Raw genomic sequence first — 15,343 nt, 5'->3', positions numbered from 1 at the left:
AAAGTCGAGTACTCGCGTATGACTACATTTTTGTTGAAATTTTTGGAAGACATTTCGAAATAGGGACAATGGAAAATATGTTATTATCATTTCTAATCACATTCTCTCTCTAAGTATCCTTAAGCCTTTAATCTGAATTTTCTGGGTAATTTTTTGAGATTACATTTTCAAATTTTTTGTTGCTGAAAATTTTATAATTTTTTTTTTCGAAAATATATTTCACTGGCTTACTTTAATCATGTTACACGTGTTTTTTCGTTAACACTATATGATTTATGCTTAAGAAAGCTTAATAGAAGCTATATCTTACGACCAAGGAATTGCGCACATAAAGAATTATTGTCACCCTTACTATTTCTTAAACTTACTCGAACTCAACTGGGATGCAATACTTTCAAATATGTGTTGAGATGAAATGATTTTACGATTTTATGAAATCTTATTTGATTCTTTTGTAGATACTTTACCACTGCGCAAATTAACAATTTTAAATTGTAGTCCGCCATGGTTTGATTCACATTCAAATACTTTAAACAAATATATTAAATAAGGCCTAGTTTAGTTTCAAATTTTTTAACAGCGATAGAGTTTACCAGGAACTTTTATATGAATTTGTGCCTCTTTCAAATTTTGTGTACTCTCAATTCATTTCGAATAATGGCTGTGGTCTAAAAATAAACCCCCGCATGTTTTGGAAATAAGTTAATAGTAAATGTAAAATTGAAAGATATGCATCAAGTATGACCTTTCAATTTTTCAAGCCATCTTTCGAACGTCTTCGCAGATGTTTTAAAGACTGCCTTTGAAGATTTTTCTTCTGCAAGCACCCGTTCTAATATTTTTCACTAAACACAAGAATTCATTCATTCTTCATCTAAATGAATGTTATAGGGTCGGTCTAAATAGAATATCATTACGTTGGTTGAAAAAATGTATGTCTTATATTTCCTATTCATAGTTTCTTCTTTTCCAATGGTCAGTGATGAAATTCTTCTAAATAAATTTAGTAATAATGTACTTAACAACCGTTTTCTGTGTGGATTTCGTAATATCATAGAAAGAAATAAAACATTGTGTCAATTTATTTCAGGTGTATCTTAAGGTATTTACCTTGAACCATTGGTGTTTATTTATTTCTTCGAATTATTAACTTTATCAGGAATTATAAAGAGCTACAAAAAGCTCGAAATTAATTATAGAAACACTTACTTACTTAGGTCCTCAGACCTGTTAAGTCCGCTGAGAACCCCTTATAAGGCATAGGGCCTCTACTACGCCTACGCGCCACTGTGTACGGTTTCCAGAGATGTGTTTCAGCTTCCTCCAAATCTTGCCTAGTGCCGCTGATTCAGCCTCGACTGACCTGTGCCATGTGTTTCTCGGTCGACCAGCTCTTCTTCCTTCTTGTGTGAGTGGATTCCACTTCATTGCTTGGCCTGCAATGCAGGCGTTACCTTTTTGAAGTGTATGTCCAATCCATTGCCATTTACGTCTTCATATTATAGATTCTATAGGTTCCTGACCTGCACTTCTATTGAGGACCTCTTTTGATATACGGTTTTTGCAGCAAATCCTTAGGATGTTACGAAGACATCTATTTACTAAGGTTTGCAGCTCTCTGGTTATGGCTGAAATAACCTTCCAACTGCTGTACCCATAAAGAACCACAGATTCAACATTTGTGCGAAACATCGTAGCTTTGTTCTTAAGCTGATAGAGTTATTCCTCCAAATTTTTGACAGCATACCAAACTCCGCTTTTGCTTTGCCGATGCGGCAGATGACGTCTTGTGCGGTTCTGCCTTCGATGGAAACGATGCTTCCAAGGTTTTGAAAGCTCTCCACTTCTTCCACCGGTTTATATTTATTTATTTCCACCGGTTAATATTTATTTGAGCAGATGGTGGGGTTCCGAGGCTGATCATATTTGTTTTGCTGGGATTAATTTTTAGCCCCACAACTTCTGCTTCTGTCTCCACACTTGTTGATCCATGAGACATTCCAGGTAAGTGAACGGCAGATGAACTCGTCATCAACGATACAGTTGAGCCCATCGTACCACGTTTGGCAATGCAAGACGCTATGAACAAGGCAAACACCAGGTGGAACAACATCACCACGTGTCAGGTCACAAAAAACATCTGGCCAACACTAGATTTAACACGTTCAAGGTGCTTGCTATCTCTAAACAAATCGCATATAAGCTCGATAATAGGTGTCATAACCGGACACTGTCTAATAGGAAAGCACACCACTCGACTAGGCATATTCTCAAATGAGTTTTGCAGAAGCTGTATGAACAAGGAAAAGGAGAAAACAATTCGTCATCTTCTCTGTACATGCCCTGCTCTGGCTCAAAAACGCAAAAATTAACTAGGAGAATACTTCTTTAACGATTTAAACGATCTAAATCATATCAGCATAATCAGCCTCTCATGTTTTGTAGGGACTCAAACTTAAACCATTGAGCTAAGGAGGAAGCCTCAAGTTTCATGTGCTGTCACAATGGGTCAATAAACTGTCCTAAGTGTGTCCGTTTCCATCTTGGACAGCCACTTTAACATAACCTAACCTAAATTATTGATCATTGTAAGACAATGTGTTTTACTACAAGTGAAGTAACAGTTCTACTAATCAGTAAATTTACTCATTTTCTCTTCAAATTACAATCTTAAACCTGTAAGCTTGAAATTTATATTATTTTGTTGATATTATTAGTTAAAATTTGTAAGGGACTTCATCTCTTACAATTAAACTTTATTTAAATAATACAAATAATGTATCACGGCAACGCTGATTTACGATATTATGTTCAGCTTAAAGAAATATTATAAAAGAAAAGCTTTGAACATATGTTTCGTTCGAAACATGAAATATTTTATGTATAAAATTATAACTCAATGATCGAATGATATTTAAACTGTTTTTATGTACAGAACTTAAAATCTATTGTTTCTTTGTTTTAAGAAAGCTTTCTTTTGAAATGAATGTCTTAATCTTAAGTACAGTCTGAATAAATAAGTCAATCGAAGAAGTTATGTTTTTTTTCTTTTGCTTTGCATGCTTAAATATTTAAATTGCACTTTCAAATTATTTTAAGTTTTTTTAATTTTGCATGCTGTTAATTTAATTAAAATTAAACATTACAGTAAATCAGAAGTGGAATAAAAATCCCAGTAATTAATTTGCTATATTTTTTTTTTACGTAAAATTGTTTGCATGAACATGAATGCTAAAGAACGTGCGTTGAGATTTGTGGAAACTTCTACTGTTCCAAATCTTAAATTGAAATTAGACGAAATGGGTTTTGCTACAAATGGCTTAAAATCTGCTCTTAAAGCTCGCTTAAATGAAGCCATTTCTGCTATGGAGCACAATGAAATAGAGGGTTATTTCCCTGTCAATCCAGAAAACGATATTGTCGAAGGTAACGACGATGACGACGATGACGATGCCGCCGCCGCCGCCGCCGCCGCCGCCGCCGCCGCCGTCGCCGACAACGATTTGGTAGACGAAGAAAATTTTGTGCAACAACGTTTAGATCGACTTCGTGCGGTACTTCGAAAAAAGGAGGAAATTCTAGCGCTAGAAAAACGGCTAGCTGAACTTAATAGCCCTGCTAGAGAAATTCGTCCAACAGGTGGATGTACATCACGCGATATTGAAGACTCGTTGCCAACGTTTTCAGGTGATGACGATTATCCAATTAAAAAATGGATTGAGAATGTCGACGACGCTGTTGTCACCTATCATCTAAATGAGTCTGAGTCATTCATATATTTTAAGCGCCTGCTCAAGGGCACTGCAAGGTTGTTTGCAAGATCAAAGTCATTCAGGTCATGGGCTGAGCTTAAGGATGGACTTTTGACAGAGTTCCACCACCATACAACTGCAACCGATGTCCACAATGCTTTGCGACAGCGAAGGAAATGTAAGAGCGAGAGTTTTCAGCAATATGTTCTGGCCATGCAAGAGATAGCTTCTTCAGCCGAAATCGACGAGCAAGATGTGATTGCTTACATAATTAAGGGAATTCCAGATTCCGTCTTCAATAAACAACTTATGCTTACGGCTAACACAATCGCTGAGTTGAAGACTATTCTTCGGAGGTACGAAAAAATGAAAACCGAAGTACAGCCATCTACTTCTTCGTATAATAAACCTGTCTTACAATCAAAGCCGCGAGTCGAATCAAAAATAAAGTGCTACAATTGTAATGAAGTAGGACACATTTCCCCAAAGTGTCCAAAACCACGTCGACCAAAAGGTTCATGCTTCCGCTGCGGAAAAATGGGCCATATTTTGAACGATTGTCCGCAATCATCTTCGGTGCTTATGGTGCAAAAAGATGACCAACCAATGACATCCAATATTTCAACATTGATGAATGAATTTCATGGCGTTTTGGAGTTCCAATTTAAGAGTTTGGATAGTGTTCGGGTAATCCTGCATGTGATGACTACGATTGATACCGGGAGCCCTATTAGCTTTATCCAGCGGCAATACGTGCCACCTTTTATGATGACATTTTTGGAAGCAGCAAATAATGACTTTTATGGTATAAATAATTCAAGGCTGATTATTTTAGGTAAATTTGCATGTTATGTAAAGTTTAGTTGTGAACTTATAAATGTATGTCTTTATGTTGTTCCTGATGGAACTATGAAAGATCCAATTATTTTAGGACGAGATTTTTTGCATGAATCTAAAATCAAATTAGTTAAAGGAAATAATTTCAAAACAATTGTCGAACATAAAAATAATAATGAAAATGATTATGAAACTAATTATGATTCGAATAATTCAAAAAATAATTATGATTACGATTTTGATGATTTAGATTTTGAAAATGAAATTTTAAAAATTGATGTATGTGATTTACGTGATGAAAATATTTCATTAAATATTAACGAACTTTTAAATTTTGACGAGAAAGTAGAGTTAAAACGTTTGGTTCTCGAGAGTGTTTCAAAAACTAGTGCAAATTATTCAGATGATTTTGAAATGCAAATAGTTGTCTCTAACCCTAACAGTTTTTTTAGTTGTGCACCTCGACGTCTTCCATATTCTCATAAAATTGAATTAGATAAAATTTTAGACGATTTATTAAAAAACAATATTATTCGGGAAAGTAATTCGCCTTTTGCATCCCCAATCGTTTTGACCCGGAAGAAAACAGGTGAATTGCGATTATGTGTGGACTACCGCAATTTAAATAAAATAACTGTAAAGGATAACTTTCCTTTACCGCTTATTGAAGACCATTTAGATAGGTTGAGAAATAAAAAATATTTTTCGCTTCTCGACCTTAAAAGTGGTTTCCACCATGTTAAAATGGCCGAGGATTCTATAAAATTTACCTCATTCGTGACTCCTTTGGGTCAATTCGAATATGTTCGAATGCCTTTTGGGCTAAAAAACGCGCCTTCAGTTTTTCAACGATTTATAAATAAAGTTTTTAAGGATCTTATTAGTAGTGGACAACTTCTAGTGTATGTTGACGACTTGTTGATTGCTTCTGAAACAAAGGACGAACATTTTAAGATTTTAAAAAAAGTTTTGGATATCATTTCGGAGAAAAATTTACAACTTCGTCTTGATAAATGTGTTTTTATGTATGAAAAAATTAAATATCTCGGATACATAGTTTCAGCAAATGGCATAGGTGCAAATAGTGACGGTTTAAAAGCAGTCTCAGATTTTCCGATTCCAACAAACCAAAAGAAGTTGCATTCATTTATAGGTTTGTGTTCATACTTCAGAAAATTTATTAAAGATTTTTCTTTAATAGCACAGCCACTAAATGATCTTTTAAAAAAAGATGTGAAGTTTGAATTTGGTGAAAAAGAGTTGCAGACTTTTAATTTATTAAAAGAAAAACTATTGAACGCTCCACTTTTAAGAATTTTCAATCCCAAGGCCGAAACAGAACTACACTGTGACGCCAGTAGTATAGGTTTTGGAGCTGTATTGTTGCAGCGTCAAGATGATAACCTCCTTCATCCGATTTTCTTCTTTTCAAAGCGTTCAACTGCACAGGAATCCAAATATCACTCGTATGAATTGGAAACACTTGCCATTATTTATGCCCTTAGACGATTTCGCATTTATTTAACTGGAATTCGATTTAAAATAGTCACTGACTGCAAATCACTGACCCAAACACTTAATAAAAAGATTTTGAATCCAAGAATATCTCGATGGGCCTTAGAGCTATCAGATTTTGATTACGTTATCGAACATCGAGATGGTAAGAGGATGGGTCATGTTGATGCGCTTAGTAGGTGTCACAACATTTTAATTGTCGAAACCGAGTCCTTTGAGCACGCACTTGCTGCAGCCCAGGCTAAAGATCCAATTTTGAAACGTATAGTCGAGATGTTAGAAAAGAGGGATAGTCCATCTTACGATCTTATTAATGGATTAGTTTATAGAAAGATAAACAAACAATTATATTTTTATGTTCCGGCGAAGATGGAAAAGAATGTCATCCAGACACACCACGAAGCACTATGCCATCTAGGTGTAGAAAAATGTTTTAATTTCCTGAAAAAAACATATTGGTTTCCAGGCATGAAAAATAAAATTAAGGAATTTATTGGTAGTTGTTTAAAGTGTATGCATTTTTCTCCACTAAGCGGAAAGAAAGAGGGGGTGTTGCATAATATCCCTAAAGGAGACAAGCCATTTCAAACAATCCACGTTGACCATTATGGTCCTTTGCCTGCTTCTGCTAGCAATAATAAGAAACACATCTTTGTGATTGTTGACGGTTTTTCAAAATTTACAAAATTATATCCAGTGAAGAGTACGACAACCAAAGAAGTTATTCAATGTCTGGAATCGTATTTTTCGTATTATAGCACACCAAAGCGTATTATTTCGGATAGGGGGAGTTGTTTCACCTCCGATGATTTTTTAACCTTCTGTGAAAAACATGAGGTTAAGCACATACAAGTTGCAACCAGTTCCCCGCAGTCAAATGGGCAGGTTGAAAGAATTAACAGGTGTCTAACTCCCATGCTTTCAAAAGAGTGCGAAAGTGATTCAAGTTGTTGGGCTAAGTTTTTACAAAAGGTTGAATTTGCTTTAAACAATACCGAAAACAAAAGTACAGGTGTATGCCCTAGTATGCTACTCTTTGGAGTTTCCCAAAAAGGTGTTATCAAAGATAACGTTAAGGAATATTTAGAAGACAACATTATTGAAGAAAAACCTAGAGACTTAAATGAACTAAGGAAGCATGCACAAGAAAAAATTGTTAAGAGTCAGGAACACAATAAAATTCTTTTTGATAAACGACACAAAAATCCTAATCAATATAAAATTGGTGATCTTGTTTTAATAAAAAACACTGTAAACACTCCCGGAACAAATAAAAAGTTTTTGGCCAAGTATAAGGGTCCATTTAAAGTCGTTAAAGTTTTACCGAATGATAGATATATCATAAAGGATTTAAATAATTTACAAATATCTCGGTTACCGTACAAAGGAGTTTGTTCTCCAGAAAATATGAAACCTTATAATTCAACATAAGCTTAAAACTGCATACATCAATGTTTACAAAATGTATATTATATTATTTTCTACTTTCTTTTATGTTACTATTATATCTTGTTTATCATTACTTCAAATGTTAAAAAAAAAAAAACAAAATGATAACTTAAAATACTTTTATTCATACATACTTACGCACATACATCCTTACAATCTCAACAGAATGATATTTTTTTTATATAAATAACCATTTCAAAGAATAATATTATTTAAATTTTTGTATTTTTAAATGTAAATGATAAATTAAACTCAATTACTATGTAATTTCCAAATTATGCACATACATGTAATATGTATTCAAAGATTCCAAAATACTAAAAAATGTATAATTCATTATATTAAGTACATTATACGTGTAAGAACACGATGTCGTAAATCGAGGACGATTTAAGGTCAGGATGACCGAGTTGTAAGGGACTTCATCTCTTACAATTAAACTTTATTTAAATAATACAAATAATGTATCACGGCAACGCTGATTTACGATATTATGTTCAGCTTAAAGAAATATTATAAAAGAAAAGCTTTGAACATATGTTTCGTTCGAAACATGAAATATTTTATGTATAAAATTATAACTCAATGATCGAATGATATTTAAACTGTTTTTATGTACAGAACTTAAAATCTATTGTTTCTTTGTTTTAAGAAAGCTTTCTTTTGAAATGAATGTCTTAATCTTAAGTACAGTCTGAATAAATAAGTCAATCGAAGAAGTTATGTTTTTTTTCTTTTGCTTTGCATGCTTAAATATTTAAATTGCACTTTCAAATTATTTTAAGTTTTTTTAATTTTGCATGCTGTTAATTTAATTAAAATTAAACATTACAAATTGTTCTAATTTTAAGTTTGTAGTTATTATTTTAAACTCAACTTAGGCAGTTATGTAATGTATTAAATAAAGAAATGTGATAATCGGACTCATCACTTAGTGCAGAGTTTAAATAACGTCGAATGCGAAACATTTGAAGTTGCAATGAACAGATTTTATCCTATTCTTGTAAACCTCGTAGAAAGGAGTTCATGTAATTGGGATGCGTCCTCAAAAAGTAACTCATTTTCTCGAAAAACTGAAATCCCTGAAAAGCTGAATTCCGAAAGGCAACAATATAAACATTACAAATTAAAAATCCCGAAACTTTGATGCAATTAAAAGGCACGAAAAAAGGTATTCTAACAGCATGGACGTACGATCATACTTACACACTAACACACAAAGGACCTTTAAACATCAATTAATGTCAACATTTTGATTTCGGGATTTGGGATTTGATCTCAAAACGACTTTTATTGTGCATCCAAATAATTGAATTTTAACTTCAAATCCGTCATTCTCCATTTTTGAAGATGATTTTAAGGTCCACATTTAAATAACCTTACCTAGACGAAACTGTAATTTGTTTTAAGAAAATCTAAAGATTTGTTTCAAACCTCTGAGTGAATTATCATAAGGTACAGCAGGTGGAATTATAAACTGACATTTACATCTCCCTCTGTAGTAATTTCATAAATGGTCAAAGTTACCTATAAGTCTTTTTTAGAATTGATTTATGAGATTCTCCCAACAAATAAATAAAATGTTGAAACATGTCCTAATAAATTGGTCTTCTAATATAAAATTGTGCATGTTAAAACCTCTTTCCTCTCGTTTTTCTTTCGATACAAAAATTCACTTAGAAATAGATTTAATTTAACCTTTTGCGAATGCCAGCCATCATCCACATGTTTCCTCATATACACGACACTCGAATCTACCTTATATAAAAGAATTTCCTCACATTTTCTATTTTGGAAGAATATTAAACTTACTCACCCATTCACTCATTCGTTATTTTGATCCCTGTCAAAATTCTTTTTTTGAAAAAGCAAACTCAAAAAAAAAAAACAAAAATACCTTCAAACTATAAATTATTCCTCAACATAACTTTCCACTTATCCAATTGCTAGAGAGGAGTGTTCCTTAAAACAATTTTTTCTCGTCTTTTCCAACCTTAATTTAATTTTTTTTTCTTCGTCTTACTTTTTTCCTTTTTCAATTTAAGAAATACAAAATGTACCAAAAAATCACTCTACTCTTATACTTGAGATGTGGCTAATCCTATAAGACCCGGCCATAATAAAAAAAAAACTCTTCTTTAAATTTGATTTGTCATTTTCGTATGAGGGAAACCTCTATAGGTGCGTCTGTCCAAAAATATACCTTCACCAAAACAGTGCCTCCGTCTCCGTCGAGGTGCCTGTGAAAAACATCAATATTTGACAGAATATAGCATGTCCTTAAGTATCCAAGAAAATATAGTATATTTTTTTTATATCCACCTAGAGGCTCATAAATTATTCAGGGACCAGAAGCACCAAGCGTATGTATGAGAGTTGTAAGGCATAGGTATAAGGTGTAGGGTTTTTGGTGAAAAATTTACATATTTTTTCTATAGGTACATATATACTGGCACTTGTATACCTTTAGGAAAATATGTACACAATATAACCTCTGTGATGTGGTAGGTACCTTATACCTACCCTTTGTCAAGGAGCATCAAGATATATTATACTTGCTTGAGTTTTCCCCCAAAGCCATCAGCATCATAATAAGATGATATAAAATGGGTATAGGGTGAGATAGTGGGGGCAGTTGAGGATTAACAGATAAGACCTGTTAGTTTTAGTTTAGAAGCCAACGTTACAGGGGCGCTTCCTGCAGGGAGTGACATGTTTGTATTACACTTCCTTTCGTTTTGAGTGCCCTTTGTTAAGTTCAATGAAAACTCATTTTAGGTAAAAAGATTAAATTGACAAATAATCTTGAATTATATTTTTTCTATGATGACCTAACTTTCTTTCCTTCAGAAGTCCAACAGGCCAAAATATGAATAAAAAGCAATTACACAAGTAGATATTTTTGAAAACTGGTACCTTGACATTTTGGCTTTAAAGACTGTTGCCGTTTCGCCTACATCTATCGCAAATAGGTGGCTATGGCTACCTCTTCTGTCGCTAGTGGCAGCGAGAGTAGGGAGGTAGCGATACCTGTTTTTAGTAGTGGCAGGGTTGTAAAAACTGCAGTACAGCTACTAACGAGAGTATCCGTTTCAACAACAGCAAGAGGAATGGCAGATCTTAAAAAATCTCCAATAAACTGCTGCGAGAATATTGAAGGCTTCTAATGTATCATTGACTGGAAGGAATCCACTGCAAGCCGCTCGTATCGAAATTTCCACAGCTAGGCCCAGGAACAAGCTTTCAGGTGGCTTTTTAATAATTTTAATGTAGCTTCTCCCGATCAGCCGGTTAGGTGAAGTTTGTCCAGGTTTGAAACTCTAGGTTTTTGTTAATAAGGACATAAGTATGCAAAAAGCCCGCACTTGGATTCTCACTGAACCTCCTGGCATTGGGGATTTTCATGAAATTATTAAGATCAGCAATCCATCCTTGTCGACTTTCAAGTGAAAGGTTATTAAGCTAGTGAAGTAAGAGGTCTTTGTAGAAGTGACATCTGATATTCATATTTTCTCAGACACTCAGGCTCCCAATAAATCCTTGCACTCTGTCTCTACAAACTCTATTACAGTCCATATCTATGGAACAAATGTGTCTTCCTCCATCACTGACAGCAACTTTAACCTAACTCCATTCATTTAATTTTAAAAGCTCAGATTAGTACGCTGCGGCAAGATGGTCAGTGCGATGCCTATGCCAACTAAAGTTTTTTTTTAACGGATTCTGCCTCTTGCAAGGAATTAACAAATTCTCCAAGGGTAAATATTGTCATGAAAATGCTTTCTCAAAATTATCCGTTTGGATTCAGCCTAAAATTGTAGGTCCCCTCCATTCCTGCACACGGGAATGGTTGAGAGTTGTAAGTCACTAGGCCCTAGTTCTTAACGGACTGTTGAGCCACCCAATTAATTTTTATTTTATAGATTATGCCTAAAAATCAGTTTATGATTATTAAATTATTTTGCCTACAAAGTTACTTACTTAGGTTCTCAGCCCTATAAGGTCCGGCGGTTTTCTCTGGCGGTACATAGGGCCTCAACTATACTCCTACGCGACATCACGTGCGGTTCCCTCCGATGTGTTTGAGTTCCATCCAGGTCTTAAGTTGTGAAAGGCAATGATAACTCTTATTAATATTGATATTTTATAGGTCTAGATGTAAGGTAGAAGTTATTTTGTTTTATTTTCATGAAAGATCGTTATAGTTAAAGATAATTTTTCGACAAACAAAGATTGTCTTTAACTACGTCTTTGTGTAAGATTTTTTTGGAAGGATTCAAGCTCAAATCACAACAAAAAATTCCCCAATTTTCACTGAATTTCTGAGTCACTAGACTTAATCTCATCCATCTTCATAGAACGGTTGTAGTGGGAATAAAATGTGGTATAAAGAAATATTCAATTCTGTTTGTCGCTTTTGAGACTTTTTTTTGAACGGTTTTCGATTAATTTTGTCTATAGTTATGGCCGTATATCGGCCTCCAAATGTTTAATCGTTTTGGGATTATCGGCGTAGACTAGCTACTTTATTAAATTCCCACAGAAAATAGTAAAGGATTTAAAAATTAAAAAAGAGGCTGGGATGCGACCCACACTGATAACTTCCCATCTCGTCTGTCTATTTGTCTTGCTTAAAAGTTTGTCAATGTGAACTCGTATCAGTTTTTACCAAATTTGCGAACTATTTTTTATTTTATTTTTTATGAAAAAACGGATTGCTGGATTTTTATATTAAAATTACTTTTCTGTGAAACAATATTTTCTGTGAAATAAAATAAGCTTGAAGCCAATATTTTTAATTTTTGAAAAGCTTTATTAAGTTTAAAAGTTTTATTAATTTTTTTTAGGTTTAAAATAAAATAAGTCTAAGGCCTAAATTTCAAGTTTTTGAAAAGATATTTGAATCGATATTCAATTTTTACAAACTTTGAGTAATGTTTTTTTTTTAGATTTTTATTTTTTATAAAAAAAACGTCAATTCGATTTTCCTCAAAATTTTACCAGATGTTTAAAACGTTATTTTTCGTTGCTCAAAATTGTTTTGGAGATGAACTCATATTTAAGTCGCAAAATTTTGGGGTGACAAATTTTTTTTCAGTTTATTTGATTTATAAGAAAACTGTTATATTGATTTTTTTTCAAAAAATATAATTCTGTGATATCACGTTACAATATATTATAAAACATTTAACCCAAGTCTCAATCGTTTTTGGTTCGTAAGATATTTATTGTTAACCAAAATTTGCACCTTTTTTTCAAACTGCCATGGTAAAAAAACCACATACGCAATTTTCTTGAGAGCCCTTTCTGCATCTTTCTGCCTTATTATCTGTATAATAAAATTTATTTGAAGTCAATATCTCTTCTGGTTCTTGAGCTATGGACGACGAAAAAAACGTCGCGAACGTACGGACGTACAAACGTACGTACACACGCACGCACAGACATCTTTCTAAAAATCTTTTATTTCGACTTTAGGGACCTTGAAACGTCGAGAAATGTCAAAATTTTTAATTTGACAAATCGGACCCATTACAATAACTTCCTATGGGAAGTTAATAACCTTGGAGGTCAATTCATGTATCCATAACGTGAAACTATACGATTAAAGAACTTTTCCTCCAATAAAACAATTAAGACACAAGCTGTGTGACATGTTGCACCGTCTTGTTAAAATCACAGCTCCTGCAAATAATGGTTGTTCAATTCTTTAACGAATAAGAGAGTTATAAAGGCTCCAAGTCTATAGCGGTAACCATTGATTGAAGCGTTCTAGCCATTTTTAAAGGAGGACAAATAAATCCACTATTTCATAAAGCACATCACAGTCAGTTTTTACACCATTAGAACACTTTACACTATTTGCAGTTTTTCTAGTTTCATTTTTAATTCTTATAGTTAATTCTTTATTCTCCTGAATTCGCCCCTGATTCCATAAAGTAAATCCGAAAGAACAACAAACTGAAAACTGCTTTTGAGGCTCTTCCTGTCTTCAGACGTGTCCTGAATGATCCACATAATTTTCTTAGGCAAACTCATAATTTACCCACTCAAACTCTGTGGATTCTGTCAGTCCATGTCCATCAATGAAGGAAAAAGTGTCACTTCAAGTCAATTGGAAGCTATAAGGGGATTAAATTTGTATATTACGTTCATTCTAATACACATACATAAATATATACGAGTATATTTGTAGGTACACATAAGTTGATATAGATTTATATTAGATATTGTAACCTTTTCCAACTTGATAGCTACCTACGTTGGTACCTACATGTTGTGTTTTCTATATTAAGAAGAAAAAAAGAAAGGACTTTTCTATGTGACATCCTGATTAAGCGGTTAAATTGGCTTAACGCATCTTCTCTAGATGATCCTTCTTTGTGTCTCTTATTTATTTTTATTTTTTCTACATATGTATATCGTGTTGTTTTGAAGTAGAGTTTATGTAAGATGCATTTGAGGGTAACATTATGTTTCACGCCAATCTTAAGCTGTTTCCTTAAAGCTGATATTTTGAGTCTCCCTTGTTTGTTGTCTCATTTATCCATCAAGATGTTAAACGGTTTATTTAATCAGTTGTGACACTTGGAACACATCCAAGCACAGATACATGTTATATACTATATACAACCGCCCTTTCCCAGCACAGCAGGGACTTTTTCCTCACCAGAGTTCCTAGTGGGTTGGGTATATAGTTAGACACGGAAAAAGGATACAGCGCATAAAGTTAACACAGCAAAGTGCTATGTTCATATATCCTCACATACGTAGTTGAAAGGACCTCGTGTTTAAATAAAATTCTAATTAGTATTCTGTTGACAGGATAATCGTCCTGGTTTTAGATGGGAAAATAGTGCAAAAGCGAGATAGAAGCGAGAGACGAACGAGTAAGGTACGTGCGACATAGGTACACTGTATAATAACAAAACGTGAAGTAAGCGGCAACTGGGAGCAAAATCCGACACATCCGCGTACTCTAATATAATATTGGGATCATAAAGGTATAGCTGCTGTGTTTTGTAGTTAGTTAGGTTGGATGTGTCTTGATGAAATATTTTCAAAAAGGTAAACACAGACCCAACTAAATTGGCTAAAGTTCACGCTAGAAACTACATTTTTCGATAAAGTTTTGGGATAATTTATGAGTGTTACAAGTACAGTAACATCACACAAAACACAGTGTCACTGACAAAAATTTAAATTTCATGTTTTTTAATTTTGTTTTTTTTTTTTTTTGTGTTTAGCTTTTGACACTGAGTAAGAAAAAAAACTAGAACACGTGTTTCTAAGTGTTATGTATGTTTAATTTAAAAATTTGAATAATATTGTGTGGCTTTGTTGAGTTTTGTGACCACTTAAAAACCTTTGAATAATATATATTCTCGTAATTAGACTATTTTAATTTGAGACAGAATAAAAGCAAACAGTTTTATTTTAAATTTATGCATAGGTTATAATTTTGTAATTACCCACCAAAAAAAAGCTTAAAAGTAAAAGTATTTAATTGGAACAGAATTCGGAGAAATTCTTAGATAAAATAAATGGGATTCAATTTCAGGAGGCTATACGCAAAGATATAATTTCAATTTATTAAAATTATTTTTAGTTTTTTGTTTGAAAACGTGTGGTTTACAATCTGGCAATGCTTTTTTCTGAGTTGGTCCTTTTGATAGTTTTTTTTTTTAAATAGCTATACGGAATACGGATATGCTTTCTTTTTTAATGTATAACGTTGGAAGAGTGTTCGAAAATATTCGAATTAATATAAGTATTAAGTTTTTAGAGTA

At 33.3% G+C, this 15,343-nt stretch overlaps 1 protein-coding gene across 2 annotated transcripts in view; it reads left to right on the top strand.

Annotated features, from left to right (window-relative positions):
- The window catches only part of LOC129954197 (uncharacterized), a 339,004-nt gene that overhangs the window by 103,743 nt on the left and 219,918 nt on the right, over window positions 1-15,343 (top strand). The gene's annotated exons all lie outside the window — the stretch shown is intronic.

This window comes from Eupeodes corollae, chromosome 1 (genome assembly GCF_945859685.1).
Source record: "Eupeodes corollae chromosome 1, idEupCoro1.1, whole genome shotgun sequence".
In the NCBI taxonomy this organism is placed as follows: Eukaryota; Metazoa; Arthropoda; class Insecta; order Diptera; family Syrphidae; genus Eupeodes; species Eupeodes corollae.
The sequence above is the reverse complement of the archived record's forward strand: the minus strand, read 5'-3'. Positions and strand labels throughout refer to the sequence as shown.